This window comes from Vulpes vulpes, chromosome 8 (assembly GCF_048418805.1).
Source record: "Vulpes vulpes isolate BD-2025 chromosome 8, VulVul3, whole genome shotgun sequence".
Classification (NCBI taxonomy): domain Eukaryota; kingdom Metazoa; phylum Chordata; class Mammalia; order Carnivora; family Canidae; genus Vulpes; species Vulpes vulpes.
This window is the reverse complement of record NC_132787.1, coordinates 79409634-79437549: the sequence shown is the minus strand read 5'-3', so window position 1 is coordinate 79437549 and position 27916 is coordinate 79409634. Positions and strand designations below refer to the sequence as shown.

Below are 27916 nucleotides of genomic sequence, written 5' to 3'. Positions count from 1 at the left end.
GTGTATGGGAAGTCAGCTGCAAGTAATAACTCCACCCTAGAGCTCAGGACAAATTTCTGCTTGGGTATCTGACAAAGTTAGGTACTTCTTTTATTTCTTTATTTCTTTTTTTTTTAAAGATTTTATTTATTTATTTATTTATTTATTTATTTATTTATTTATTCATGAGAGACACACATACACACACACACACACACACACACACAGAGAGAGAGAGAGAGAGAGAGAGGCAGAGACACAGGAAGAGGGAGAAGCAGGCTCCATGCAGGGAGCCCAATGTGGGATTGGATCCTGGGTCTCCAGGATCACTCTTTGGGCTGAAGGCAGTGCTAAACCGCTGAGCTACCTGGGCTGCCCATACTTCTTTTACTTCTGAGCTCATCTTGCCATCATACTTTACATACTTCAGATTTAGATTTAGATTTTACATGCAAGTTTTTTACCTCTGTATCAATGGCAATTCAGTATCTTTGACTGATTCCAAGTCCTATTCCAGGAAAAAGAAAAGGCATCAAGCAACTTTTACTTTTAAAAATTCCCAGGCATAAACTGAAGTCTGAAGAACCACAAGCACAAAGCAAATACTAGATTTTTATGGGAAATGGAAAAGACTTATTTGTATATCTAGTAGATCAGAGCAACCTTGACATTTTGGTAACAGCTAAATCAGTGTGACACTGCTTCTAAATTGTGGTTTGCAGTTTTTCATACCATTGAGTTATCTACCCAGAAATCTCATTAAAATTTCTGGATCAAATCTTGAAATCGCATTCATCATCCATTCTACTCCATCCCTAAATGACCGCTTTCTCCTAGAACATCATTCTACAGAAGGCTGAAGTCACAAGATGTTATCTCCTTGAAAAAATAAAATCTATGGACAAATGACTTTGAGCAATACTGTATACCATAAAGAGTGCCTAGATATTCCCAAGGCAGATTGTTTTATTAAAAGTTCCAAGAATCAATTTACCTAGGTTTTTTGTAGTGTCCCTAGTTTGTTCATTCATCGAATTATTTTTAGTCTATAGCCCATTAATATATTATACATCTTATTTGGTGAAAGACTTGGTAACTATTACTTTTAGCTGCGTTTCCTTGAACACCTACTCAGTCTCATTTATTCTTGAAAATAGTCTTTCACTTAAGGCAAGCATATGTTTCAGTTTGCCTGGGACATTCCCAGTTCTTTGCTGTTGATTCAGTGTAATTATTAACAGTTCCCCCTTTTATTCTCAAGAATGTCCTCATGAATTGTATAGACATTTGACCTGCAAGGTGTCTATTATTATCATCTGAATTTTATTTTTAAGGAGACTCCAAGCCTAGTGTGGAGCCCAATGCAGGGCCTGAACCCACAACCCTGAGATTGAGACCTGAGCTGAGACCAAGAGTCAGATGTCCAACAAACTGAGCCATCCAGGTACCCCTGCATTTTTTCCTTTTGTTTGCTTTTCTACAGTTTACCCTCCCTACTGCAGTCAGAATTAACTTTAAACAATGTAAATTAATATATTTCATTTCTCAGTCCATAATCCTCCAATGAATTCCTAGTACCCTCAGAACTAAAGTCCCACAACTGAGTCTTCCCAATCTTGGGCTTCAAAGACCTAATAAATTGGCTGCTATCTATATCTCTGATGTAATTTTTTTTTTTTTTTTACCATTCCTATTTTTTATGCAGCCTCACTGGGCTCCTTACTGTGTTTGTAGAGCAGATCAAGTATGCTCCTACTTCAGTGAGTCTATACTTGCTGTTCTTCCCTCTCTTGAAAATCTTCCCCCTAATCATTCACATGACTTGTGTCTAAACCATATTTAATTTTCTGTTCAAGGTCATTTCCTCCAACCACCCTATCAAAAAATGCTTTCCTTCTTTTTCTCTCTTTATCCTACTGTACTTTTATTTGGTGTAGGTATTGTTTCAGTTATATCTCTAATGCCCCACTTATATTAGCACTGTGGAACCTCCATTAAGGTGTATGCATCCTTTTTATATACAATTTCTACTATGTTCAGTTCTTCAACACAAATTGGCAAAATAATTAAAAATGATTACACATACTTTCTTAGAAAGAAAAAAAATTGACATAGAAAACTGACATTTTAAAACAATGTTACCAATTTTTCTTAAATCTCTCCAGTCCTAGGTGCTTTGATTAGCAAATACTCTCTTTTGACATGCATGCAGTCTTTTAAAGAACATGGATTCAATCTGTGTTTTGTTTTTGAAAACTGATATGTAATTGAGCCAGAGACAGTTGGAGACAAAAAACTTTCTAAAGATCAGCGGGTAAGACTCCTAGTAAGATCGGGAAAATACTCAAGAAGAGTAGCGTTCCTTTGAATCCTTGACTGGGTGTGTGGACATCATCATGCCCTTTGGGAGCTACCTCTGGCTCACCTAGCAGCAATTTCAATCCTGGGCCCCATCTCATCTACCACACAGGAGGGGCCTAACCAAATCTTAAGAATAAGAATATACCATCCAAGGGGAGCTGTAGCTTCAACTTACCTCAACTCATAGCAGTAACCCTACTGGGATCCTATGCTGAGAAAACTTTCCTCTGCAGAGACCACTGGCCTAGGGGTCCTAGGGCTCAATGACCTCTGGGCCCAGCCAAGACAAGCTGTGGTCTCAATTTCATTGTGTTGCTGAGACTTTACCTCTGGTGACAGACTTGCCATTTATTTTGAGAAAAACACTTATAAGCCTTTTGGTCAGGCAAATTGCATAGATGCATCTAATATCTTATTTTAAAAGAATAAGGTTTAAAATTGTTAAGATGAGAGAGAGAGAGAGAGAGAGAGAGAGAAAGAGAGAGAGAGAGAGAGAGAGAGAGAGAGAATCTTTCATTCCCCTACTCCCCATCCCTTGGATGCAGTAAGTGGCACAGGTTTTGGTGCTGTAACCAGGAAATCAAAGTATCAAGGACCTTCTTCTGTCTTCCCACTCTGTTTTAGTCTTCATCCTAAACCAAGCAATTACCATGAAGCAGCAAAGGTTGTCTTCATGATGTCTAGACATTATCCTAATATACTCAAATAGATGATTGAAGGGAAAAAAAAGAGCTTTGGGACATACATTCTCTATATTACTTATTTCATCTGTGTTCCCAAGAAAACATGGGCCTCAATTTTGGCTTTGGGATCCAGGGACTGAATTTAAGTTAAGTATATAACGTTACTTAAATTTAGTTTCTTAATAATGAAAATTTTGGTGTCTGGTGTGTTTTTGTTTTTGTTTTTGTTTTTCCACACTCTGAGTTGCTCAGAAAGTTTAGTTTAATGAATTATCATGGCTGTTTACTCCTGATATGGTTGTTGACTATTGATAGTTAAAAAAAATTTAAAAATGTGACCTATTAGGACTTATATATTTATGGGGTCAGGCAGGAGCCCCACTTTTTGCCTGCCTCTGATCTTATTTGCTTTTTCTCTCTCCTACCTGCATCACGGTAGATTATTTATCTATCTAAGGCAAAAGAATATTTAAATTAATAGTAGCAAAATCATATATGGGGAAACAATAAGATAAATGATTTTGCATGTGTGATAGAACAAAATAAGTGGTAGAGAGTGGATTTGACCTTTATACCTCTGCAAATGCATGATAAAAAGAGGAGAAAAGAGGTAAGTTTTCATTGCATGCTCTTCACAAAAATAAAATAAATCAATAAGTGGCTAACTCCTGTACAATTTGTATTGCCATAGTTAAAATATATTTAATTTAATTTTCATAAAACTAATACATAATTCTGCAATGTTGTATGCTAAATTTCTGAAGGTCCCATGCCTATAAGCATAATTTAAAATGTAAGCTGAATGTCAAGTGGAGTTCCTGTTCTTCATTTTAGTTTTATGAAATTGGAATTTCAATACAATTTAACAGGTATGTGAGATGGGCCTCTGAATACTAACTTTCATGATTCTTATCTCATTTTATACTTTTTGTCTAACTCATCTTTGTGACATAACAGTGAAGAATGGGGGAAGGATGTCAAAATTTTTACACGTTTTTATTGAAACACAGTGTAATGAACAGAGAGAAGAAGAGGATGGAATATAGTCACAAAATAATAATTTAACCTCTATGTCTGAAAAACGTCCAGTCAGCATTGTAAATGTTAGCTTACAAAGAACAATCAATATTATTTCTTTTTCAGGAATGTTACATATAAATATTTAACATTAATAAATAATATTAAATATTAAATAAATATTGGTTCTTATTATTGTTTCTTATTCAGAAGCACTATTTTAAATGACTGGCTTACTCATTCAACAGGTTAAACTGAATGAACAGTAATCTGAGAAGAATAACATAGCTTGTTTTTCTTAACAGACACTATACTGAAAAATTTTCGACATTACTTTTTTTCATACATTAATTTATTTGTTTCCATTTGTAAAAGGCCAGGAAACAATTGCAAGACAGTTGTAACACAGAAGCTAAGCACAGGCTTCAAATCCTGCCTCTTCTATTTACTTGCTGTGTGACCTTGGGCATAGTACTTAACCTTTCTATGTATCACTTTGTAAAATGGCTGCTTATCTTACAGAGCATTTGTCAGAATTAATAAATTAATATATGTGACTTGCTTAAAAGCATACTTGGGAAATAATAGAGCTCAACATATGTCAAGATAGTTACTAGGAAACATGCTCAGCATGGCATTAAGATGCATAGTTGGGAGTTAATAGATTTGTCTGAGTCTAGAATTCAAGGCTTTACTTCCCCTCCCGAAAAAGACTTTTTATTTCATAGCATGTATTTTATCTATATGGGTAAAACAGCAGTAAAACTAGGTAGGATTTAGAAATTGTTTGTAAAATTATATTTCTTTAAATGAAATTCAAGAATAGCTTGCAGTTGGTATATATGATCATATATGATCACATTTTTTTTTCTCTCTAGGGGCAAGCTGCTGAATAGACTAGACTTATAATTACTACTACTATATATATATATATATATATATATATATATTATTAATTAGAACATAATGCATTACTCTGAATAGTGGATTCTTCTATTTCTATCTAAAACACACCTTTACTCAGACAATGATTCAAGAAATGTCTTAACTGGTACCCTTTTCTATTTATGATACTGGTTCATTTTTGAAATTGATTTTGTATGTCTCTTAATATTCATGAGTGAGTATATATCTGTATTTATTTATTCTTGATATAAATGGACAGTTTCCAGGCTCACCTTCATGGTATGATTTGGAGTAAGAGAGGAATTCAATGCTCATAATCAACAGTCAAAGAGTATATTTATTTAGTGCCTCCCAAAGGCTCAGTATTAGTGCTTGATTTTAGAAACTGGGTTGAAAGGCAGGCATTTAAGAATTCATCTAGAGGCACTTGAAGGGCTCAGTGGGTTAAGTGGTTAAGTGTCTGCCTTTGGCTCAGGTCATGATCTCAGGGTCCTGGGACCAGGCCCAGTGTGGGCTCTCTGTTCAGTGGGAAGTCTGCCCTGGCCCCCCACCCCCGCACCCCCACTGCCGTTCCTGTGTGTGCTCACTTTCTCTCAAATAAATAAATACAATCCTTTTTTTAAAAAAAGATTTCATCTATACTCTTCTTGAAATGTGATCACTCTTTTATTTGGTGTTTCTAGTTTCAGAGACTTCCTCAAGAGACTAATTTGATTTTAATATTGTTTACAAGGATGGTATCACCATTTATTGGTCACTATGTTAAACTCCTTGTTTGCATTTTACTACTTAATCCCTTCACTGTGGTTTCTGCTGTTATTGTTCACAACTTACAGAGAAGAAAATGGAGGTCACAAAGATGATGTTATCTGTTTAGTGTCACACAGCCACGAGTATATTGAAGAGCCAGAATGAAATTCAGGTTGTCTGATTCCACCTACCCACAGCAGTCAGAACTCTGATTGTTGCTTCCATCCACTACCTTGTATTGTCTTCTGTATCCTGGGCTGAAAACTAAAAGTTTTACATTTTATTTACCTGCATTTAGCCTAGACTCATTCCTTGCAGGGTTTGGACAAACCAGTCTTCATTTTCCACTTAAATAGAAAAAGTCTGTGGCTCTACATATCATCATAATTTTTGCCAGTGTTAGTTTCTTATTCATGTACTTTGATGTATGATAAATTAATATATCTCCTGCATAAAGTCATGCACCCTCTTTCTAAAGGACTTGCCATTTTAGAGGGGCAAAAGGCAAGCAGCCCGGGTGGCCCAGAGGTTTAGTGTTGCCTTCAGCCTAGGACATGATCCTGGAGTCCTGGGATCGAGTCCCACATTGGGCTCCCTGCATGGAGCCTGCTTCTCCCTCTGCCTGTGTCTTTGCCTCTCTCTCTCTCTCTCTGTGCCTCTCATGAATAAATAAAATAAAATATATATTTTTTAAAGGCAATGATTTGCCTATTCCTTAGAAAACTGTTGCTATCCAAAATTAACAAGCCCTTTCAAGATGGCTATTTGATATTTGCTAAAACAATATAAAATTTCATTTAATATCTGTAGTTCAAAACCATAATGTAGCATATACATCTATTCTTTATCTTTCAATAATTGTGGCTAGCACACATATGTTTCAGGCTAAAGAAATATGAGAAATGTCAAATAGATCCATATCAATCCTTTGGCATAGAGAAAACTTCTTTTTAAATGTGCTTAAACTTCTAAAGAGGAACTCCTTGTCAGCCAAGATTACATCAATAAAACTTTCAAAGAAATAATCTCTTTGGGAAAGAGCTCATTTTTAATCTTCAGTTGTGGTTCTGTTAACTCCCCCTGTTGAAATAAATTGAAGTGGTTACCACTTTTTTATTGCCAAAGGAAGTGGTTCTTAACCTTGGCTGTGTATTTACATTTCATGGGGTAGATTTAAAAAATAAACTACTTTTGCCTGGACCCCATGAGCATATGTAGTTCATCAGAGGTGTAGTGTAGACATATCTCATCCCAAGTGATTCTCACGTGCAGGTAGAGGTGAGAAGCATGGGAAGAAGTCGATGGGATAGGAAAAGCCCCTTTTCTCCTCACTGGCACTAAAGTGCCACAGGAATTTATTCCCTTCTTGCTATTTTATATATCTTAAAACTACCTTTAAAATTTTCCTCTGTCACAGAATTCTTCCAGTATCTTTCCATTACATTTGAAAATACTGTATAATTTTAAGATTAAGAGAGAAATGCAGCAGGGCACCTGGGTGGCTTAGTGATTGAATATCTGTCTTTGGCTCAGGTCGTGATCCCGAGGGTCCTGGGATGGAGTCCTACATCAGGGAACCTGCTTCTCCCTCTGCCTGTGTCTCTGCCTCTTCCTATGTGTCTCTCAGGAATAAGTCAATAAAATCGAAAGAAAGAAAGAAAAAGAAAGAAAGAAAGAAAGAAAGAAAGAAAGAAAGAAAGAAAGAGAAAGAAAGAAAGAAGAAAGAAAGAAAGAAAGAAAGAAAGAGGAAAGAAAGAAAAGAAAGGAAGAGAGAAAGAGAGAAAGAAAGAAAGAAAGAAAGAAAGAAAGAAAGAAAGAAAGAAAGAAGAAAGAAAGAAGTGCAGCAAGAGCAGATTAGTTTTGATCAGAAAACCAAATGATCTGGATTCTAGGGAAACTTCACCTACCATTGATTAACCTCCGAGAAACTGTATCGCCTCTCTGGTATTCAAATCTCTTCCTTGGTCTCATGTCTTCCGTCACTTTTAAGGTTCTTGAAATCATCAGTGGTTTGTCTGAGACCAGTCAGTCTGAGACTAACCATCTGAGAAAATTTTATTTTATTTAAAGTTCCCAAAGGGATTTTTAAAAAGTAATGCTCTCATTTCCTTGAAACTTAATGACCTTTCTTGTGGGTCAAAATCTTTCATACCTCTGGAAAAGTAAACCTCTACTCTTTCTTTCATACCAACTCCCCTTTACATATTCAGGTAAGTTGTTTTCCATCAAAGCTCCTAAAAGCATTTGCTCTTCCTGATCATTGGAGCACAACTGTCCTGGCCCAGGAGCTATTCTGACTGGCCCTGTCATATACATGTGAACCTCAAATCTGTGCTGTATGTTTTTAGATAAATTTTGACTTCTTTATCATTCTTGGTTACCATGAATTTCCTTCATATCTCAGCTAACTATAGCATAGAGCATCCAAGTCTTTTTATTTTTCACCTAAGACTGTCAGTACTCCCAATTCTCTTCTCAAAATATGACCTTCCCAAGATTTTCTGCACATACCACTAAGTGCTTAAGAAGGTGTAGTCAAAAGGTCAAGTGGTTTAACTATTTGTCAATTATTTCCATAGATATTTACATACTATATATAAAAATAGTAATAAATCTTTCTTTATTACTTATATTACACCTTCAAATTTCCTCGCTAAAGAAAAACAGGAGTAGGCATGTCTCATGAGAAATGTACACTTGAAATGTACTTGGCAGTAAGCAACTGAGAAAACAGCCAATGATGTCATATATGCATTGCGTCTGGTCACAAATACTAGTGACATAATTTATAATAACCTTTTACTTATTGAGAATTTCCCAGGCTCCTGCTGTGCTGTTCCTTTCAAAAAACTGGTTGGTATGTAGTGTTTAAGTAAGTGTCTTAAAGCCATCCTTTTGTAGGCCTGTTCCACTTTAGCCAAAGTTATGACAACTTGTCTCTGCTGGTTTAAAAAAAGAAGGCATAGTTTATTGCCTCTCTCTCTCTCAAAGTTACAGAATATTGGTATTTTTAAGTAAGGTAAAATAGCCTATTTAGAGATGCATGAAGGGTAAGCTTCAATGTGCTGTTAATTTAATGTGTTGTCAGTGTAAATAACCTAGACATGAAAAGGAATAATTTGATAAAAACACCCATGTTTTAGTATTATAATTATTTTAATAATGATGAAGTATTATTATTGGAATAGAACCATGTTTTCTCCTTCTCTGCCACTTTTTTTGTATTACAGAACATTCACAATTTGAGAGAACCCACTGCATAACTATAGTCATCTTACCTATATCTCCTAAGCCAATTGCTTTTCCCACTATCCGATTTATCCAAAGGACATCTCCTTGGTCAGTATTACAAATCATTTTATTATTTTCTTACACTTGTTTATGAATCATTTTGCATGTTATGCTTTGTCATCAGGAAAGGAAAAAAATCACATTCAATTTTTCTTTCTTTTTTTTCTCCCTCTCATGCTCTATTATAAGATTGAAAACCTAATAATAAGGGAGTTCAAATCATGTGTGACGTATAGACACATAATTCTTAACAAGAGAAATTTTAAATTCACATTTCATTTTCTTGCGCAAAAATTATTTTAATTCAATCTTGGAAAAACACACACATTTTACAGATATGACCTATAAATTTTTCTCTTGACTTTTGTGAGTATTTGGTAATAGTTCACAGATTTTTGCCAACAATTTTAAAAAGACTCCTTTAATGATCTAATTATTACAATTTGCTAGTTACCTAGAGTAGCATTTCAAAGTATTATTGATATGATTTGCCTGGATTAACCAGTATTTTAGAAAATAGACTAGAGTCAGATATATATATACTGGTATTGTTTTTGTCCTCACGTTTATACTTTTAGTTTGGATCCCTGAGACAGACAGCTTTTGTGGTTCTGCCACAATCTACTATTCTCAAACATCACTTACAGTTAAACTATAATAATCTTTGGAGAAATCTCTCCTCAAGTTCATCTGTTTCCAGTCATTAACAAAAAGGAAAGAAAAATGTTAAAGGTACGGAGAAAAGTCCAGTGCGTACAGCTGGTTTCAGCAATTTCAACTTGCGCAAGACCCGTGTTTGTGAAAGCAACTCAAGAATCTTTGAACAGGATGTAATCAACCTCCGATCTGCTGAGAAACACTGCAAAAATGACTTCCCCTGCCAAAAATAATAATGTCGTTTACAAGCAGCTCTTCCATGTCTAAGGAAGAACTAGCCACACGTGTGAGTTTATACTGGCTTCAGAGGAGCAAGCAAGAAGGGCAAATCCCACCTACCTCCGCCTAAAATACTCAGTAGCAGAACCCACGGGAATCTGTGGCCCGTTCCAGAGGTGCTGGCAATATCCAGGAAGATTCGTATCGACAGAAATCCAAATGGTAAGTGACCCCAGGACAAAGGGATTATATTTGGCAGCAATTCTGTGCTGTCACTTTCCCTCTGCAACCAAGCTGCCTTGCTTTGTGAAGGCAGAGCTGTTAAATGCCTCTTGGTCACCAGCCCCAACCCAAATCTTTCTTTTTTTTTTTTTTCTTTTTTTCCCCCCCTTTTCAAAATATCATTTGGCAGCTTCCCTTAAAGGACATCAAGAGCTCGGGAGGGAATATTCATGAATGATCCTTTAGATAAGTTTCATCACAAAAGCCCTGCACCTACCTCTGTCAAGTCTGGGCTGCTCAGTCCGCATGAGTTGGATGTGAAAAAAGACCCGGGATGATGGCTTCTCCGAATTTACCAGAAAGAAAGGACCTGGGATGCTTGTCCTTTAAGTGTCTCTAAACATGGTTTGCATAGCTGGATCGCTGCTTATCTGTGCCTTTCGGCTTTCGCTTCCATACATGGATCTGTTCCCAACAGTAACTCCAAGCTGTGGAAAAGAAGCTATCTGGCAGCTCTCCGCTTCATCCAACACATGGACGATAAAAATACACATATAGAGATCCTTCCAGCCAGGCCCAATTCCCACCCTGCCGTCCTGCCACTATGCCTTTTTGGAAATACACTTTCAGATTGGCATTTCGACTCCCCAGACGTTTAGAGAACAACCACCCTTCCCCTAATTCCCACACAGGGCTTTTAGGATGTGGGTTTGCTTCACTTTATGAAAACAGAGGCACAATTATAGTTCCTTACCAGGGTTTTCATCCTTAAAGATTTTAGCAATCAGATATGTACAAGACCTGCACAATGTTTAGTGACTGGATGAACATATAAATGAATGGTTAAACGAATGGACACTGTATGTGAATGAATATGATACATATTTATTGTATTTATTTAGGAGTAGTTGTTAAAAAAATAAGAGTAGTTGTTAACATTCTGAATTATTTGTCTTAAAGGATCGGGTAGGACCAGAAGGTCAAAGTAATCAAAATCCCTAAGACAGAAGGAGAGGCCTTGTTCTTTCTTAAACAGCTGCTCATTTAGTATACCGTGGCAGTTTCTACTAAGCTACCATCTAGTATATAGTTTGAAATTTAATGTTAAAGAATATACACTTGGATAGAATACTAATTTCTACATTTGTTAACGATACTTTAAATGACACATGACTGTGACCTAAGTTTCAAGGATGGGGTTGGGGAAGGAGTCCTGCTCTGGATAATAAAGATGTAGGTGAGACGCACTCCTTCAGGGGCCTGGGGAAACTCCACTTAGCCTTCCAGCTCCTGGAAATTGGGCTTTTCCGCTTTAAAATTTCTCTCTTTTTTCTCAGTCTGTTCTTACTCTTGTGTGTATGTGTATGTTTGTGTGTGTGTGTATATACACATATATGAGAGAGAATTTCCAAGTGACATTTTTCCATTCACCATTTTTTTCCCAAAGTCATGTTAAAACTCTTATAGGATCTCCTGTCTGAAGAAGAAAAAAATCAATTTGAGGTATACAGCGATAACTCATTTTCTTGTGTACTGAAATGGAACTAGTTTGCTTAAAACATTTCAGAGGAAAAGGGGAGGGGTAGATGAAACAAGATTGGCAAAATGATAACCATCGCAGGTGGTTGAGTGGTCAATAGGGAACTCATTATATTATCCTCTCTACTTCATGTACGCTCCAAAATTTGTACAAAACAAAAGAGAGAAGAGTACAAAATAGATATATTAATGATAAGTTTGAGGAATTCTAGATTTGTGTAATCTCTGCATAATGCACTAAGGCTGGAACAAGAGGGGGCAAGTTTTTTTTTTTTTTTTTTTTTTTATTCAGAACATTCTGACATTCAAACCTCCCATTCCAACCCTTTAATCAGGCATCTATATGTGTGTGTATGTACATATATATATTCCGTATAATAATACATTTTATTTTGTATAATATCTATACAATGTATCATATATGCATAATAATGTATTATCAATATAATAATATATGTCCTATATAATAATAACATATATCAAAGGAAAATTAAGATGTGATATATTTTTAAAAGATTTTATTTATTTATTCATAAGAAACAGAGAGAGAGAGGCAGAGACATAGGCAGAGGGAGAAGCAGGCTCCTCACAGAGAGGGGAGTCCAAAGTGGGACTGAATCCCAGGATCCCAGGATCATGACCTGAGCCAAAGGCAGATGCTCAACCATTGAGCCCTTCAGGTGCCCCAAGATATGATATTTTAAAACCTGACCAAATGTAGTTCAGTGATGGACATGGCAGATGGTGACTGCACACATAAGCCATTTCTGAAAGGAAAGTTCTTTTTTTTTTTTTTTTTTTTTTTACTGTCCCTTGCAGCTAGGGACAACCATGTAACACTGTTCTGGCCAAGTAGGTGTACATAGGAGTCTCCTGAGTGACACTTCAAGAAAGTGTTTATTTATCTGTTAAGAAGGGACAACATTAGCTTTAGCTTTTTTCCTTCTTGTCCTTATACTGCTTCTACCTATTTCCTTCCCAGAGAACAAACTTGACACCTGAAATTGCAGCAGCTGTTTGGTGACCAGAAGGGGACATGCAGGAGAAGAAAAGGCTGTGAGGTAAGGAGGCTGAACCAGACAGAAAGAACATCAGCTCTTGACAGCATCATTGAGTTGCTGTAGCAGTAAACTACCCACCCCTGGACTTCTTGTTCTTTGAGAAAAATAAAAGCATAATTAATACAAATAGTGGATTTCATACATTTTGAGATCAGGCTTTTGTTGGGAATTCTTTTCTTCAGCTCCAAGTATCTCGGTGGACGATGGTAACATTCAAAATTAAATTCCAATTTTTCCCCTCTGCACTCAACACTTCTCGATCCTTCCCCAAATCATTTAGGATAAAATATAAATGTCTTAGCTTAGTTCTCAGACATGTTTCAAGATTTACTTGCAATTCACATCTTAATCTCATCTCTGGTCACTCACCCACCAAGCTTCTTTCATTTCAGCCACCTTAATGACTACCGTGTGCGTGCAGCCTGGCCCTCTAGAATGCCATGGTTTTCCTCATACTTCTTATGCTATTTTCCTGTGCCTTTTCTTTCTGCAAAGAACATTCTTCTTTCTTTTCTATATTTAGCTAAATCTCCTTGAATTTCTAGGCTCAGATCATCAGTTCTTTTCTCTAGAGAGAGGACCCTGGCCATTTCTGGGTGATTTAGAGTTCTAGGGGCACACATTATACATGTTTGCCCTCTTCCACTGTATAATTATGGGGTACCTGCTGTTTCACTGGTTTGCTTTTTAACTCAGCTTCAAGTTCTATAAAGTCAGGGAACAGACTTCATTTGTACTTGTATTATTAGGACTTAGCATATAATAGGCATTTAACACAATATTTAAATGAATAAATGATGAAATGGATACATCAATAAATTACTCTTGATGAGAAAGATAAAGAAAGATGTCATGGAATAATTGTATGGCTTTGAATGAGACACCTCACTCTTGAAGCAGGGATTCAGGATTGAGACAGGGACAGATACTGGCACAGACCAAGGAACAAGTACATATGTCCTGAGTTCTTGAGGGAATGAATGGGGAAATGAGAAGTCAAGAATTCTAGGTGGACAGAGTTTGAGTCATTGCCCAGGAGCAAGAATCAAGAAGTCAAGCACCAATCTGCCTGACAAATTGTGACGAGTCCAGGTTGGCTGAGGCTTGGGATTGAGGAAACCCTAGGACCTCAAGTGACAGACTGCACATATTGGTTTGGGGTATATTAAATGGAGGAGTTTTGGCACAATCAAAATTGTGATTTTTTTTTTTTTACAAGACTTAATTTTCCTTCTTGATGGGACTTGATGATAATGGGATACTACAGCAATCTTGAAAGCAAATGTTTACCGAGATGAGCAAGTGGGTAGGTTCTTACTTGGCACCCTCTGCAAGAAAATTCTTAATGTCTTCTTTGTTTCTAAAGGGACATCTTACTTTCTAAATTAACTGCTGAATATGTTAGAAGAGAAGAAAGACGAAGAGGAGAGATGTAGTAGTGTGTAATCATCCATCAGAATGAAATGTTGGGGCTTCAGTTAGTTTAAAAATTGGTCTGCTATGCTTATATGATCCCTTGTATTTTAAATTCTGCCCGGCACATGGAAACACAGAATCATTGTACTTAACATAACAGATTGCATCTGGAAGGTCTCTTAAGTAATTCTAATAGTTCTATATAACAGGAATATTTAATTCATTTGGTGTTTTCATTATTTAAATATTTGATTATTTGTGCCATATATCCTTATATGTCAAATTACATGATCTGATTCTTTGAAGTCATCAATAGCAATTTGGCTCTAATCGAGCTGGCAGTCTCCAGGGAGATGATCTTGAGTAAATTCATCTCATTTTTGCTCTCTTCCAGGATTTGATTTTGCTCTTCTGTGCCATTTGCAAATGATAGGCCCTCCTGCCTCCACTTCTTTCTAAACTCATGTTCCATGATCTGCAAGAAATATTAAAAAAAAAAATTTGCAAGCAGATTTTTTTTTTATCTTCCAATTATGAGCCCTTGAACAACAGAATAGAAAGCCCAAACTGGTCTCATATTCCTTCTGGGCTTTAGTATCTCAAGCTCATCATAGGTGTCCAATGATACTCTTGACGTTATGTGGAACATAAGGACTTCCCTCCAGGAGAAAGCAAGCAAGTTGGGATAGCCATAGTTACTTGAGAGTTTAGTTCTATAGTTCACTTAAAAAGCAAAAACAAAGCAAAACAAAATGAAATGGTATTCAATTATTTTTGTTCTCTATTGAAACTGTAGATTCTTCTTTGAAAGTGGATTAGAATATTCCTAGATTCAGGCACTGAACCTAGTATATACTATATAATCTATTTATAGTATCTATTATAATATTCTATTTCTAAGCAAATAAATTCCTAAAGTTTTCTAAATAAATTTCTAAATAAATTTCTAAATAAATTTCTAAATAAATAAATTTTAAAAAATATTAAGGTCATTAATCTACTCAGGTTTTGCTGTTATTTTGGGGGGTTTTTTGTCACCAGATACTGACTATAAAAAAAAAAATCAGTGTTTAAAAGACTTTATGAATTGTAGTAGTGCATCATTTAAAGTCTATTCTATCTTATTCTATTTTCTACATAGACAGCCCAGTTAAGCATGATCACGTCCATGGGCTTATCTCTACAGGACAAGTAGAGACATTAATGTACAATGAAGAAGTTTTTTGTACTGTTTTGTCTTTTCATATGTTTCATTGAGCTGTAGACAGAGTTTGATGAGATGAGCTGAAATAAAGGTAAGCAATTTCAAAGTATTTTGATTGTAATTGTTGGATGCTTGAGTAAAGAGAAAATGTTGGAATGCCATAGCATTCTTTCTCAACATCCTACTTGGACCCCAGAGAACATTTTTGCAAAAGAAGGTAATTTAAAGGCACTGATGAATGAGGAATCATTCTGTCCCCCAGGCTAGTTGGAGCCAGACTTAGCAAGGTCAGTAAGGTTGGTACAAACTTAGAAGAACTCAGTGGTGATTGTGAGTCTGTAAAGACAGGAAAGCATTTCTCCAAATACCCTTGGCCATTGTTCCAAAAAGTCAAGAGACTTTGCAAAAGTGCATGTTATTAAGCATTTCTTAGGAACTAACCATGTCCAGAGGCTCACACAGTAGCCAGCAGAGCCCATAAAGCATGTTCATCATCTAAGCTATTCATTAACATAGTAAAAAGGCATGGCAAGCGTTTAGGAAAATGCACAGATATTACATGGAAATATATATCTATATTTCTCCAAACCTGAGCTTATTTATATGAGGTACTTTAGAACTACCAATGAGATTGCTTTCTGAAGGCAAAAGTTTCAGTAAATCACTTTGCTTTTCTCCAGTCTTTTCATCCTGCATGTAAAATTTCAACCATGATAAACAGAGGGAGTCTCTGGTCCAAAAGCCCCAGATTTCTTATCCACAAATACAGGCAAATGGAAATTGCAGTTCTTCAAGAACAGCATTCCTCATTGTAATTTGTTTTTCACTTGTTACAGAGTCAAATAACATTGGTAAGTGTACTAAAATGTTTCAAAATATTCCTGTGCTTGTTCATTTGCTTTGAGGACATAAAGAGGCAGATCTTAAAGCAATGTATTCTGATCGAGAAACAGCTGGAAATGGCAGCAACGTGATATGGAGCAATCAAGAACGGAAGGTTTATTTTGAATGAGAGGTGTTGTCCAACTGTGAGACTGAGTGATTGCAGCTGAGAATGAGTGCAAACACAATCACTAGTGGCTCCAGGTATGAAGTTATTGAGGACCTGTCTTGTTTCATGTCTTTTTCTGCTGCCACATTCACAATACATCCATAGATTGCAATCCTGTGGAGGAGGAAAAAAGTTCTTCAGTTTATTCTTATTCTTAATGACAGCTTCTGAGCTGTCATGATTTGAAATTACAATGATAAAAAGGCTCCTTTGGAAAAAAAAAGAATATATTCCAAAGCCAAATTGTGTATCGGACAGGTAAGAATGCTTCATCATTAAATGGTCTTGGATATGCATTGCCTCTACAGCCTGCCATCAATTTTTATGTCAGTTGTGCTCTGTTTTCTGGACTTGTATAGCTACGGGCAGAGACATTTCATTCTTCCTGGTCCCTGACAACATTATTATTTTATTGATATAGACCAAAGGAGCGGATCGATAATGATGTGCTGTTGAATAATCTATAATTGCAACATTTTATATTTAGATACCACTTGAGTTTGGGCAGTATCTTAGCATACCTCATTTAATGAAACTTCGCTTCAACACAAGTATATTGTCCAAGATATGTGTCTCTTTAGGTCTCATTATTTTATAGTCATACTTTTATGTCACACACAGATATATCACAAACACATAAAGACAGGCACATAACTACATAAGAAACATTCCCCAATCTTGGGGTACCTGGGTGGCTCAGTCAGTTAAGTGTGCCTTTGGCACAGGTCACGATCTCAGGGTCCTGGGATCGAGCCCTGCATTGGGGTCCCTGATCAGTGGAGAGTCTGCTTCTTCCTCTCCCTCTGCCTTTCCCCTTCCCCCTGCATGGAGGGGGAACTCTCTCTCTCTCTCTCTCTCTCTCTCAAATAAATAAATAAAATGTTTTTAAAAAAGAAATAGTCCCCTAACTTATGCTTGGTGCTTTGTTTAGGATATCTTAACAATATATTTTTTAAATAAAAATCTTTCTTCCATTTATATTGCAAAAATGACCACTTGATGATTAATAAATCTTTACTTTCTTGTGTTCCTGTATCTGTGTAAGGCCTTAATGGGCTACTAACCACATGAAATACAAACTTGAATAAAATAGAGCTCTTGACCTCAATGAGATTAAAATTCACTTGTTTCTTCAGCTAGTCCTTTCCAACTAGCATTCTCATTAGACAATTTCATTAAAAAAAGAAAAAAGTGCACTTATTTTAGAATCTTGGGAGTCAAGCTGGAGCCTGGACAGCCTTTCTACTTATTGGACTCTTTTGTCTATGCTTAGATATACAACACTCTTTTTCATCTGGTTGCTTTTATAATGCAAAGGGCAGGAGCAAATTATTTGGAGTACAATCAGTGGGACCAGAGTACTGAAACATTCCTTTTCATGACAATGCCAAGTTACTTTATTTGTTCATGAAGCTCTTGAAAAATGAGAAAGAACAGCAGGCCTTCAAGAGAGAACAGAGAAAGAGTTGGCTCCCAACGCTTTCATTACCAAAAGAGGGTGTTAAAATGCATAGAAATGTTAAATCTCTACTAAAAAAAAATCAATGAATGACACATCCAGTTGCAGCTCACTCAACCCTGATTTAATCATAGGAGATCTTACAAGGGAATGGTTCAAAGTATAAAAAGTATTTTAATTTCACCTGCTGAGTGTTAATACATTTGAAACACTGGAGGGGAAGCTGTCAGGGGGAAATAGAATATCTGTGCCACCACCTACACTCCCTCAAACAAAAATTATAATGTATTTGTATGGAAGGAAGTACAAGTAGTGGAACACTACTTTTATTAAAATGTGTGTGTAGGCTTAAGTGTCAGGTCTGACCATGAGACAAAATAGTTAATACCACTTATTGGTATTTGGACAGCATTTTTCTTTTGAGGATCCCAAAGCAATTTATGGGTACAACTCAATCTTTTTTTGCTATTTGGAATCTTTGCCAGTGTGTTTTAGTACATCTAGCAACCTGGAAAGTGACCAGGTCTTAGGGTAGATGAAGCTTTTAGGGATTTAATTTCTTGTTGAGCCTGGCAAACAAGAGGGTAATGACCCCTAAACCAAGGCAACCCACAGGCAATGTCTTCGTGGATTGTGGCTACATGGATGTAGGGACATTATTCAGAGCTCCAACCCCAACATTGCTAGAGTCCACATAATGTTCTGCCAAATAACAGATTAAAAGGTCCAACTCCTTTGAAGATCCGGTGTCCATACTCAGAAATGGCAGACAGTTTATTCCAAAACAAAGATCTGGTGAAAAGGCTACATCAGACTTTCTAGCATCATAGCAATATTTTAATTTTTTAAAAAAGTTCTATTTAGAGCATTTATATTCACATCAATATAGTTATTTTGGGGTTGAAATGCCATACTAAAGAACCATTGGGTCCTATGATATTAGGATTTATGCAGGAAGGAACACATTGTTGCCATGGGGATGGGTAAATAGTCTTGATCTGAGACACTAGTTCCCACTGCCAAGACATGGGTGGAAGAAGGTGGTTCCCACAGACTTTGTTTTCTCTAGACTAAAAATAAAGCATGATTTCTATTAAAGGGCAATTAAAAAAAATTCTCGGGGATGTAGCCTAAAAGGAGTATACCCTATCATTTTCGGAACAATTAAGCAGTGAGCTCACTATCTAATACTTTGAGATTGTATTTGTATGCAATATTAATTATGTTCATTCTCTGTCACATCAAAGGTGGTGTTGCCACTGCAGCTTTTCTTAGTGCTGTTCACACAATCTTAAAAAAGAAATGGTTTATGGAGATTACATATATTACAGACACAAATTACTTCCTTTTAAGAGTTACAATATAAACTTAGCACTTTGGGGTTAACTCTTCAAAACTGTCACTCCAGTTTGTGAAATATTGCTCCAAATGGTTGTGATGAATGTGAATTCTGTTACTTACGGCTTTTCTGGCCTCTAGTCAAGAGATCTACTACCATTTTTTTACTCTTAAATAATATGTCCAGATATCTATAAGTAACCCTCAAATTCATAAGGGTTTGCAGTGATTTTACCACCAATGATTTTGCCCTACGTACTTCATGTTCCTGTGAGATAGGCACGGTTTGTTGTGAGTTAACCGTCTCCTTTTTTTTTTTATGGATTTAATTTATTTATTCATGAGAGACAGAGAGAGAGAGAGAGGCAGAGACATAGGCAGAGGGAGAAGCAGGCTCCCCTCAGGGAGCCTAATACGGGACTTGATCCCAGGACCCTGGGATCATACCCTGAGTGAAGGCAGATGTTCAACGGCTGAGCCACCCAGGCGTCCCTAACCATCTCCTTTCGTATGTTGAGATGGAGCCTTAAAAACATCAAAATGCTTGCCTAAAGCTACATTGATAATATATGTAAGATTGAGCAAAAGTTCTCAAAATGAAAAAGACTTTTTGCCTCTACTGTGGCATTAGAAAAATGACATACTTCATTGCATACCATCAGTCCTATAAACTCTATCATTACATCATCGAGACTTCTAGATTTCATCCTGTGACAATTAATACTAGAGTAGCATCTGAATCATCTAAAAATTTTGTTGAGCTAAATAGCAGTTAAGGAAAATTATCCATTGGGCAGGATATCATTCACAATCCCTGAAAGGGTATTTATTTTAAGAAAATTTGACACACCTGGAAAGGAACGAATTTTCAGTTCATTATAAATTCCGCTGAAATTAAGTTTTATTTTACCACTTTGAAGGTAGATTTCCTCTTCTACCTCTTCCTCCTCCTTCTCCTCCTCCCTGCTTTCCTCCCATGACCTCTTGTGACTTGTCAGCCTTCTTAAGTTTATCATTGCACAACTTAACCTATTTTTTTTTTTTTTTTTTTTGCATTACTTTGCTGGATCTCAAGGCAGCACAGCCAGGTTTAAAAACAATTATTATTTTCTCTCATGCTGTCTTCCTCTAAGGTATGTTCTTTATACAGAATATTTGTTGGGGTGGTGGAAGGGGAGGAGGGCGGGCGGTGGGGGTGACTGGGTGGCGGGCACTGAGGTGGGCACTTGATGGGATGAGCACTGGGTGTTATTCTGTATGTTGGCAAATTGAACACCAATAAAAAATAAATTTATTGTTAAAAAAACAATTAAAACCAGTTTAGAAATAAAAAAAAAAGAATATTTGTTGGGCTGTTTCCAGTTTTAAATGAGTATAATTCATCAAGGGATTGACACTCACTAAGGAACTAAAATGTATTTTGAATAACTGCTTCTCAAAAGTTCTAAAGAACTTCCCTCTTCTTAAACAACTCTCCTTTTCATGCCGGCTCATTCCACCCTGAACATTATTTTTAAAAGCGCTTGATTTAGTGAGAACTTCACTTTTTTCAGCTGTCCCCTGGGAAAGAATTCTGTTGGTTCCTACCACCCAGGTCCCTAGAGTCAAATGTTTCATGTCTCCATGCAGCTTCCTTGTCATCCTACCCTTCACTCACATGAGCCACCCCCATAACCACCCATATTTTTATTTTCTCCTTAAATTATAGAATTGGCATCTTATGTTTGCACCAGAGAATCCTGCTTGTTACACAGAATGAAAAGAAAGTGTTATAATGAGTGCTATTTCCTTGCTTGAGCAATACTGTAAAATGACCAAATATTTTCGTCATCAAGCATTATTTACTACAGCAGTGTTACATTTCTTCAAATCACTAGCATTCATTTACTGAGATGTGGTACATTTTACTTGGATCTCACATTGTTTTTTCACAGGCAGCCTCCTTACCCCATTTTGAGGGAGGGAGCCCAAATGAGATAGATCTGTTTTGCAAAGCTCTCTACAGTCTTTATATGTAGAGCAGTGGTTCCCAAACCACATCAAAATCAGCTGGGTTCGAGACCCACTCATTTGGATAGTGTACCACTTACCGGGCTCAATTAGGAGACAGAAAAACTGAAGTACTGGTTGCCTAGGTAATTTCTCTAGGTCAAAGGCAAAAGTCATTTAGCCTTTTCTCCAGTCTAGGAATCTGTTTGCTCTGCTAATTGAACTACCCTAATCAGATCAATAATGTCCCTTATCTGCAATGAGGCAGGTAAAAAATCCATTCCAAAGTGGTGGTTGAGTTGCTTTTCCCTCCTTCACGCTGCCTGCTAATGTGAACCTTGGCATAACAGACACTACTTGGCAAAAGGTAAGTGCTCGGAAGTAAAAACCATATTCTCAGTGAATTCATTTATCCTTAACAGAGGCTTAGGTTTCCCCCCCTCAAAGGTCACCATGAAGTCACTGTGAAGAGATGCCTTCCTATCTTTTGAAATCCTGAGGAGTGGAGACTGGAGAAAACGGGGTGAGACCATTGCCCATCAGGATCCCTCTTAGTTCATGTCTCCCTCTTCTGTGAATGTATAATAAACACAGTTCCCTGGAAGCCGGTGTTCAGATCAGGGCCAGAAAATAAGCACAAGTATATTCTAATCCATTCTTATCAATTATATATATTTCCCCTTCTCGTTATTATGTTAAAGAAGGGATGATGAGAATTTGTCATTGGGAAATAATTAGATTGGAAACTTCTTTTCTCCAATCCAGTCCACTCTTCACTCTATGTTCCTCATGTCAGTAACCTCACAACCACTTGCACAGTCACTCAGGTTTGGAACCAAGCTTCCAATTGGTCTCCATGCCTCCTGCCTGGACCTCCTCCTCTGTCCACCCCACACTGCATCCCGTATGATCTCTTCTAACCTTGTATCAGATTTTATCACTCTGCTGATTTAAATCTTTTAGTGGCTTCCTAGAGCTTTGTGGTTCCTCTCAAATTCCCTAACTTGTTATCCAAGCTCCTTCATGTAGCATGGCACCTGCCTGCTTCTTTTGGCTCCTCTTGCATTCCAGTCCCACATGTATTCTCTACTCTGGTCCTACAAGCTCTGCCTCTGTCTTCAAGAATTTCACAAGTATAGTTTTCTTAAAACCTTTAGATTTTTTTCTACCCATTTAATTCCCATTCTTCAAGACCAAGCTCTTGAAAAGGACTCCTTCTGACTTCTTAGCAATGAAAATATTCTTTCTCTGTGTCTCTGAAGCATCCTCAGCAGCTATTTTAACACAATCATATGAAATTACACTTGCTGGTTTATGACCCTGTGTCTTCCATTGGATATAAAACTCTTATGAGGGGAAAGAATGTGTCACTTTGACTTTATATGCCCAGGACCTAGAAGTGTGCATGGAATGTAGAAAGAAATCAAATTTGCTTTTGGAATTAAAGAAACTGAATGAGTCAATAAAGCAAGGAGATGGGTGATGTAAATAAATATGTGATGTTTGCCAGGAAGGCAAACTTGCAAAGCCTATTTTCCCACAAACAATTTCTCATGGCTGAATATCTCTTTTTGCAATCTCTCCTTCAATCATTCCATCCTGCTGAAACCATGCTTTTCAGGCCCAGCCTCCTGATGCTCCCCAGGACTCTAGATGAGGTTCATTTCTCTCTGTAATAAGCATTTATTGGGTATCATGTACTCTTGCTTAATCAAGCTAACTCATTTCCCTGAACCAATTAACTCAAAATTTCCATCTCTTCTCATATGTTTTTCTCAATTAATTAGAAAAGAAAGGAAATTCCCCTTAGTACTCCTGTATCTAAACATGGAAATCATCAACAACTTCTTTAGCTCCAACTATAGGCAGCTCCACTGCTTCGTGAAGCTCCTAGCACATTAAGGAATGAATGAGAGCTCCAGACTAAAAGACCTGAATGTGAGTCCCAGTCTTTCCACTTTCTGTGTCACATGGGATGTGTTACCTCCTCTTTGAGCCTCAGGCTTTTTCCAGTATATTGTGGATTATAGCATCTTCCTGTGCACTTTTGATACTAGGACTGGATGAGATCTGGAAAGCCTCTACTCCCTATCTAGTACATAGGTTCTTTGGAGATGAGTAGTAATTATGTGTGTTAATATGAAGAAACTTTCCATTGATATTGGATATACTCAATGCATTGAGTTTTACACTCCCAGGTCATGGAGTTTTCAATAATTTAAATCATTAAATAGGGTATACAAGACAAGAGTGTCTAAATTCTAGATAGTAAAAAGGTATTTTATTGCAGCTGTGATAACATTATATAAATTGATGTGAATATTGAGATCACTTGATTTCCTGATTGGAAAGTTTATCGCTGTCCTTCAAACACAGTTGTAGACATAAATGTGAAAGCAAAAAATTCAGGACTGAATATTTGCCCATATTGTCCTCCCCTTGGCCTGTTTACATAATTTTTGCCATTATTCCCATGGTTCTGTAATCACCTTTCTGAGTACTCCATGTTCTTATTTTTTCTCATATTTGGCCTACAGCACCATTTAGAAGGCTTTATTAGACTCCTTTGTTTTACTAAATTGAATCTCCATGGTTTTCTTGTGGAAACCTCTCTGTTCTGATTTCTCTCTATTTGCATCACTAGATCCACCCTTCCTTTTTCTATTTCATGCTCAGTGGCCTGAAAGATTAACCTCAAAAACATAATCACCTGGATTTCCTTGCCCTCTGGCTTTCTTTTTTTTTTTTTTTTTTGGTGTTCAATTTACCAACATACAGAAAAACACCCAGTGCTCATCCCGTCAAGTGTCCACCTCAGTGCCCGTCACCCATTCCCCTCCAACACCCGCCCTCCTCCCCCCTTCCACCACCCCTAGTTCGTTTCCCCGAGTTAGGAGTCTTTATGTTCTGTCTCCCTTCCTGATATTTCCCAACATTTCTTCTCCCTTCCTTTATATTCCCTTTCACTATTATTTATATTCCCCAAATGAATGAGAACATACACTGCTTGTCCTTCTCCGATTGACTTATTTCACTCAGCATAATACCCTCCAGTTCCATCCACGTTGAAGCAAATGGTGGGTATTTGTCGTTTCTAATCGCTGAGTAATATTCCATTGTATACATAAACCACATCTTCTTTATCCATTCATCTTTCGATGGACACCGAGGCTCCTTCCACAGTTTGGCTATTGTGGCCATTGCTGATAGAAACATCGGGGTGCAGGTGTCCCGACGTTTCGTTGCATCTGAATCTTTGGGGTAAATCCCCAACAGTGCAATTGCTGGGTCGTAGGGCAGGTCTATTTTTAACTCTTTGAGGAACCTCCACACAGTTTTCCAGAGTGGCTGCACCAGTTGACATTCCCACCAACAGTGTAAGAGGGTTCCCTTTTCTCCGCATCCTCTCCAACATTTGTTGTTTCCTGCCTTGTTAATTTTCCCCATTCTCACTGGTGTGAGGTGGTATCTCATTGTGGTTTTGATTTGTATTTCCCTGATGGCAAGTGATGCAGAGCATTTTCTCATGTGCATGTTGGCCATGTCCATGTCTTCCTCTGTGAGATTTCTCTTCATGTCTTTTGCCCATTTCATGATTGGATTGTTTGTTTCTTTGGTGTTGAGTTTAATAAGTTCTTTATAGATTTTGGAAACTAGCCCTTCATCAAGACAGTGTGGTACTGGCACAAAAATAGACACATAGATCAATGGAACAGAATAGAGAACCCAGAAGTGGACCCTGAAATGTATGGTCATCTAATATTCGATAAAGGAGGAAAGACTATCCATTGGAAGAAAGACAGTCTCTTCAATAAATGGTGTTGGGAAAATTGGACATCCACATGCAGAAGAATGAAACTGGACCACTCTCTTTCACCATACACAAAGATAAACTCAAAATGGATGAGAGATCTAAATGTGAGACAAGAGTCCATCAAAATCCTAGAGGAGAACACAGGCAACACCCTTTTTGAACTCGGCCACAGTAACTTCTTGCAAGATACATCCACAAAGGCAAAAGAAACAAAAGCAAAAATGAACTATTGGGACTTCATCAAGATAAGAAGCTTTTGCACAGCAAAGGATACAGTCAAAAAAACTAAAAGACAACCTACAGAATGGGAGAGGATATTTGCAAACGACATATCAGATAAAGGGCTAGTTTCCAAAATCTATAAAGAACTTATTAAACTCAACACCAAAGAAACAAACAATCCAATCATGAAATGGGCAAAAGACATGAAGAGAAATCTCACAGAGGAAGACATGGACATGGCCAACATGCACATGAGAAAATGCTCTGCATCACTTGCCATCAGGGAAATACAAATCAAAACCACAATGAGATACCACCTCACACCAGTGAGAATGGGGAAAATTAACAAGGCAGGAAACAACAAATGTTGGAGAGGATGCGGAGAAAAGGGAACCCTCTTACACTGTTGGTGGGAATGTCAACTGGTGCAGCCACTCTGGAAAACTGTGTGGAGGTTCCTCAAAGAGTTAAAAATAGACCTGCCCTACGACCCAGCAATTGCACTGTTGGGGATTTACCCCAAAGATTCAGATGCAACGAAACGTCGGGACACCTGCCCTCTGGCTTTCAAATGGCCTCAGTCCTTCAAGAAGCTGTAGAAATGTATTGATGGCTGAGAGAAGAGCTAGACTGGTGTACTAGATTCCTCCTGCCACCAGCTCACTCCTTGCCTGGCCATAGTCCTGGTGGTAGTTGCCTTATGGCCACAACTTCTGTTGAACAGACCCACACCCATAGCTCCGTTTCTCAGGAGGCTTCATTAGCACTATTCCTTCCCCTTATCTTTTCTTGTGTAGGAGTGGTAGAGGCTTCCTAATATCAGAGTTCCTGGGTGGTTCATATATTCTTGTTGGACTGTGAATTCTACCTAAATAGCTCTAAAATCCCCCTTACAAAATCTTTTTCAGTTAAATCTATCCTTTGGAATCTGCCTGATTGATTTTCCACATACCCTCAGTTCCAAGAAAAAGATATTTACCTGCTGGTAGCTAACTCCAAGGGCTTACAGTGGGTGAGGAGATGAAATTACTTATTAAGTGTTGAAATTGAGGTCTACAGTGGTTAAATTACTTGTTCAACATCACATGGCTGGTCAATTTACGGGCAAATCGTTCAAACATTTATTGAAACAGAATTGGTTGGGCAGTGGAGATAAAGATAGAATATTGCTCCTGCTCTTAATAATTTGTATTTCAGTGTAGGAGAGAGATGTATAAATTAATATTTAATATGTAGCAAGAGTCAGGGAGCCTGGGTAGCTCAGTGGATTAAGCATCTGAGCTTCAGCTCAGGTCATGATGTCAGGGTCATGAGATCAAGCCCTGAATCTGGCTCCACGCTGGGCATGGAGCCTGCTTAGGATTCTCTCTCTTTCTCTGTGCACATATGCTATCTCTCTCTAAAATAAATAAATAAATAAATAAATAAATAAATAAATAAATAAATAAATAAAATATAGAATAAAAATAAAATAAATTAAAATATAAAAAATTAAAATGTAGCAAGAGTAAATGGCCAATGATAAGAAAACCCAATATAATCTAGGCCTTGCAGATGAAACCAAAAGATGATATGGGAAAAAGATGGTTCTTTGAGTGGAGAGTAAAGCATGCCATGAAGCAGTTCTGGTGTTTAGAGCTTTCTCCAAGCAGCATTTGTTTTCTCCTGGACTGCTGCAATGGGCTTCTATAAAGAGGTATATGGCCCATGCTTCCCATCTTCTAATCCATCCTCTACATTGTGGTCATAATGTTCTTTTCAGATGCAAATCTAAGACAATTTTCTCCTTGAAACTCTCAATTTTCCTTAGAATTAAAAAAAAAAAAAAGCAACTATGGCTAACAAATACTTATATGAACTGGTTTCTGCACCATCACCAACTTTACCTCTGGCTACCCACATTTTCTCTTTTTTGTTTTAATGTCTACAGCAGTCATCCCCTTATCTTCGTTTTGCTTTCCAGTTTCAGTTACCTCAGGTTCATTGTCATCCAGAAGCAGAGTCCTCCTGACATGTCATCAGAAGGTCAATAGTTGCTAACACTACGTCACATTGCCTAGGTCGTGCACCTCACTTCATCTCATCAAATAGGCATTTTTATCATCTTACATCATCACGAGAAGAGCAAGGGTGAGTACAGTACAAGAAGATATTCTGAAAGAAAGACCACATTCACATAATCTTTATTACATTACATTGTTATAATTGGTCTATTTTATTATTAGCTATTGATGTTAATCTCTTACTGTGCCTACTTTACAAATTCATCATAGGTATGTATTATAGGAAAAAATATATTATACTTAGGGTTAGTACTATCTGCAGTTTCAGGCATCCACTAGGAGTCTTGGAAAGTATCCCCACAAATAAGGTGGATCGCTGTATGATCTTCTCTTAAGTCCTTGGAAATGTAGTTCTCCTCTCACCACTGGACCTTTGTAATCTGTTCCCTACCTTTAAAGGCCCCTCTGAACCTCCTGCCATTTATTTTCTGTAAAATCTTCAAGCATTAGCTCAAAAAAACACTTGCTTGAGGAAGCTACCTCTGAAAATCCTGACATAATAATCCACTACTTTTTGCAGCATCTATCACAATTCTAACAAAGTTAAATACATTCACTTACATCTTTTTCCCCTTTTGAGAACTGATATGATTTTCATTTCTTTACCGCTTGACCCATAGTATTAAATCCAGTGCTGCACTGAAGGTAGGAGCTCAATAGATAATTTAAAAAATA

At 37.2% G+C, this 27916-nt stretch overlaps 1 protein-coding gene and 1 long non-coding RNA gene across 6 annotated transcripts in view; one reads left to right on the top strand and one right to left on the bottom strand.

Moving 5' to 3' along the window:
• SLC8A1 (solute carrier family 8 member A1) overlaps nucleotides 1–10718 on the bottom strand; it is a 375587-nt gene extending 364869 nt beyond the window's left edge. For 3 of the 4 annotated variants that reach the window (XM_072767223.1, XM_072767229.1, XM_072767224.1), the window contains exon 1: nucleotides 10363–10718. The gene's annotated coding sequence lies outside the window, so the exon portion shown is untranslated. The other variant, XM_072767234.1, reaches the window with a different exon arrangement.
• LOC112935293 (uncharacterized) overlaps nucleotides 9957–27916 on the top strand; it is a 108023-nt gene continuing 90063 nt past the window's right edge. Inside the window, exons 1-6 of one of the 2 annotated variants that reach the window (XR_012003159.1) lie at nucleotides 9957–10085; nucleotides 12607–12685; nucleotides 16211–16391; nucleotides 20229–20286; nucleotides 21565–21665; nucleotides 27142–27308. This is a non-coding gene — a long non-coding RNA (uncharacterized lncRNA). The remainder of the gene's footprint in view (nucleotides 10086–12606; nucleotides 12686–16210; nucleotides 16392–20228; nucleotides 20287–21564; nucleotides 21666–27141; nucleotides 27309–27916) is intronic. The other variant, XR_012003158.1, reaches the window with a different exon arrangement.